This window comes from Belonocnema kinseyi, chromosome 7 (genome assembly GCF_010883055.1).
Source record: "Belonocnema kinseyi isolate 2016_QV_RU_SX_M_011 chromosome 7, B_treatae_v1, whole genome shotgun sequence".
NCBI lineage: Eukaryota > Metazoa > Arthropoda > Insecta > Hymenoptera > Cynipidae > Belonocnema > Belonocnema kinseyi.
The window spans coordinates 107,947,948-107,952,506 of NC_046663.1; the positions used below are offsets into that span (position 1 = coordinate 107,947,948).

Genomic DNA, 4,559 nt, shown 5'->3' on the forward strand with positions numbered 1-4,559 from the left:
CGCCAATTTCTTTCATTTCTTTCAAATGGGGATCGAGATATAAATAGAAGACCGCCGAAGTCTTCCGAAGCTTTCAGATCGGCAATCATCGTGCAACAGAAAACCGAAGTCGAATCGTGCATTTTCGGCTTATACACGAACTCACAGTGGTAATCAAGCACCTTCTGTTTTACGGCTCCCAAACGGCAGGTATGGTGGGGGTAAATTTCAGGCTCGATCTGGCAGCTCTGTGGCTGCATCAGACAGAATTTGGTTGGGGTAAATCAACCATACGCATGACTCTCAGATGCACCGACCACAATTTCGTTGAAAATTATTTTTTTTTTAATACACAGAAAAAATATAAATTGTCTTTGTTTTACATTGCATTAAACTATTCAACGAAATGTGTTACAAAGTCCTATATAATTTAAAGGCCGGGATGACGTAACCTCGATTGAAAGGTAGGGTATACGAAAAATGTAAAATAGTTCTATAAAATCTAAACTTCTAGCTAAAATACAGTCTATATATCGAAGAAGTTTTAACACCAATTTTTCGTCGAAAAATTTTAATCTTTTGCATTATTACTTTATACTTTAATATACGTTCACATGTTCGAGTACACAATTATTTTCTATTACACAATCACTACACTATTTATAATTGCACGCTATGAAAATTTTTATTTGTCGCGGGTTCGAACCCTAAATGTTTCACATTCCTAACGCCTAAAGTCTCGCGGCTAACCTAGCTTCGAGTATAAAAAAAATCTGAAATATATCCATAGCTGTGCAGGTCCGTCTGTAAGTTTTTGTGACTAATTCTGTAAAAAATATTGCTACGCTTATAATAATGCATGTAATAAGATTTTAGATTTTAGAAATATTACAAATTATGATTGTATGTTTTATGTGCTTAAACAAGATTTAAACTAAATCCAAAAATATGTCAAGATATTTTAAAAGATTTAAAAAAATTCAACATATATTTTCAGAAATTTAATAGATTTTAAAGGATTTCCAAAAATTCCCGAAGATTTCAAAAGATTTAATGGATTTTAAAGAATTCAAGAACATTATTTTTATTGTAAAATTACTTTAAAATCTTAAAACTCATTTAAATTCTACTGAAATTCCTTTAAAATTCTTCAAAATTACTTAAAATCTCTTAAATTCTTTTGAAATATCTTAAACTCTTTTGAATATTATGAAATCTTTTGAAATTCAATTATAAACTTTAAAACGATTTAAATAAAATAAGTCCTGAAAATCTGTTTTAATACTTAAACATATTTTTAAATTACATGAAGATCTTTAAACGTTTTTGAATTTTTTGAAAATCATTGCATATTTTAAATTGAAATCAGGCGTAAAATAACGAAATTACCTAAAAATCCTAACCTATTGTATACATAAAATTCAAATATTATTCTGAAGATACAAAAATGAAAGGCAAATAAATTTTAAATAAATAATTTATTTAGAAATTGTTTAATAGAATTTTTAATGAATATTAATCTTGTACAAACTTTTGGCGTTAGGTATACAAAAGCTTCATCACTAACCTCATTTGCTATAAAACAAGTGTGAAGACGGCGACTAATGCCGAGTCGACGCGCACCTCACCGGCTCATCAATCTCGCATGACATGCACGGTACAATACATCGATTGGTATGGCTGTATCAAGCAAATAGCCGGATGCCCAATGCAAGACTTAAAGGCAGTGTTCTTTCAAATAGATAGTTAATAAAAGTATACGTTCAATACAGCCATGATAGCGAGGCATAAAATTCTTCTATCTACACTATAATATTTGGATATTTTAATCATATATCGAATGCTACACTTTTCCCAACTATTATTTTAGTCAAACAAACTTGCCTTGTCATATTAGACTTGGTGATTTTCTTATACGTAGGTAGTAAATCTTAAATTTGTATGGCTGAGACAGCACAATTTTCTTTCTAATTCAGTTAAAAATTCTCAAGCAAACTCGGATTTCCATTAGCCTCAAACTATTTCTTTCAGTGTATAGAATCAAATTCGAAATTTGCAAAAATGACAAATAAAAAATAAGACAAATATTGAATAAATGCATCGGGGGAATAAGAATGCACGTCGAGTGACTTGAAATGTAGAACTATTTAATAAGGATATTCTATCATTTATTTACATATTCAATGAAGAATATAACTATGCTTACCAATCCAAATAGTCTTTATTTATTATTTAATAATTGGTTTTTAGAACATTTTTTCAATAATTATATTAACCCAATGGAAAAAGTATTCAAATAAAATTGACGGACTCATAATTAAAAATAGATCACGGCCTTTGGTTATAATGGAAACCTAAAATGTCCAAAAGATCATTTTATTTTTCATAAGAAGGTTTGTATTCAAGCAGGTATTTAACACGAAGTGAAGATTTTTAAATTACTACGTTTACTATATTTTTACCAGGTTAAACGAAATATCACTTAAATTCTATTGAATATCTTGAACTCATATTCAGTTCAAGCAAAATATTTTTTAAAGTTCTTATTTTGCTTATTTAAAACTCAGTTCTTACATTATAAACTCAGATATAAATTATTCCATTCTTATAAACAAAAACAGCTGATCTTATAATATAAGGATAGAATCTATATTTTCTTATACTAGAATATCCATGTGACGCATAAATATTTATTGAATATATTAAATATTCAATCATAGGGGGAGATTACGACTTCTGTGGCTAAAAAATTTTATTGTGGATTCCCATAGGATTTCTTGCGAGAAACACGAATCTGAAAGTTTTAAATCGATACCTCGAATAGTTTTCGAGATATCGAAGGCATCCCTGTGACTGGTCACAGAAATAATGTAAGGTCATACTCCTGCCCATTTCCCTCTAGGAATCCACATTAAAACTTCTGTTTCTTGTACAAAAATCGCCAATCGGAATGAACTTAAGAAATTATTTACATTAAAAGAAAAGTTTAAAAAATCGAAAACTATTCGAGATTTCGTTTTAAACTTTCAGATTCATGTTTGTCGCTAAAAATCATATAGGAATCCACTTTAAAACTTTGTCGCCATAGATGTCGTAATTTTGCCAATAATAGGCTGGATAATAGGTATACAGCAATTAAAAAAAAAATTTGGAAAGTTATTTACTTTTTCCAAATCAATTATTGATTCATTATTATTATTACTATATGAAACATAATTATTTGCTGACCAAACTTTAAAAAAATCTACTTCCACCTAACGTTTCCGAATTTAGTGCCCCTCATCTTCTTTAAAGAGTAATAAAACTTTCGTAATTAAACTCAGAAAAAAATGTCCATGGCCCAAAGAAACTGTTTTCTTGGATATACATAAAAATTTAGCTGAATACTATATAGATTTATTGACACAACAATTTTTTATTTGTTGAACAAATTAAATACTTCATCTACAAAAAGATTTGGTTAAAATAACCAAGAAATGTATTTGGCTCAACCTAATTCAATCTGCAAAAATAAATAGATAAATAAATAAATAAAAATTATTATAAATGCAGCGAAGGAACGAGAATCTTGAATATTAGCAGACTTGACATAAAAACTAAATCTGCAATTCATATTAAAACAGTGAATAAAAGTATGTTATAAACTACTTATAAATAATAAACGAAGGACAAAACTATGTTTACCAACCAATAAGAATTGTTGTTCTCTTTGAATGAATATAAAATCATAACTTGAAGCCGATAGGAATAGCAACTATTCTCTAAATAGGTATACCCAAAACTTTCCAAATATCCAAGAGCACAGGTACTATTAATAATCCAGTGATAAGGACTCATGCGAAGTATGTAATTAAATGGAGGAAAGAGTGCTTTCCGAGGCAGATAAGAAATGCCTCGCACAACGGGAAGCACTATAAAATAAGCACGGACACGGGTAATTTTCACCAAGGCACTCTCTAGTGCACTCACTCACGCACACACTCCAGCCCTTACGGCTTACACCATAAAGTTTATGTTAACAAAAAAGGGTGGCGCTGTTACAATAAATATTCCTCCGAAGCACATTTCGCACTTCTTCCGGTCAGCTGAATATTGCAATTGTCTCGTTTTTACTTTTTTACCGTCCGCGACGTGCAACGATAAAGCAGAGATAACGGGCGATTAAAAGCAACGCGTTTCTCATTGGTCAGGTGGTCGCGTGATAAAGCACTTTTTATTGCATGCCTGTCGTATGTTTACGTGTAAAGTAATGCGCGCTGCTGTACCGTAGGTGGTTTACACTTTACACGGAGAGCCTGACTGAGCGTGGCACCAGTGCAAAAATTCCGACAGCATACTAAGCAAGTAATTGAGAAGACAGGTAAGCTAAAGCTAAGCACTTCCCGCGTGCCGAGCAGTGTCGAGTGCGTAGGGGGGCTCAGTGAGGGAGAAAATATTCTCTGATCCGATGGAGGAAGGTAGAGGCAATTATATACATAGTAATCCAGGTGAGAGTCGGAAGAGACAAGAAGACATTCTAAGGAGACATTGAAAGACATGAAGAGGGGTAGAAGGGGGGGAAAATACATGTGACATAAGTG

General features: G+C 31.5%; 1 protein-coding gene across 1 annotated transcript in view; it reads right to left on the bottom strand.

The window, feature by feature from the left end:
* Positions 1–4,320, bottom strand: part of LOC117176758 — a 29,830-nt gene extending 25,510 nt beyond the window's left edge. Inside the window, exon 1 of the mRNA XM_033367044.1 lies at positions 3,668–4,320. The gene's annotated coding sequence lies outside the window, so the exon portion shown is untranslated. The remainder of the gene's footprint in view (positions 1–3,667) is intronic.
* Positions 4,321–4,559: the final 239 nt, after the last annotated feature.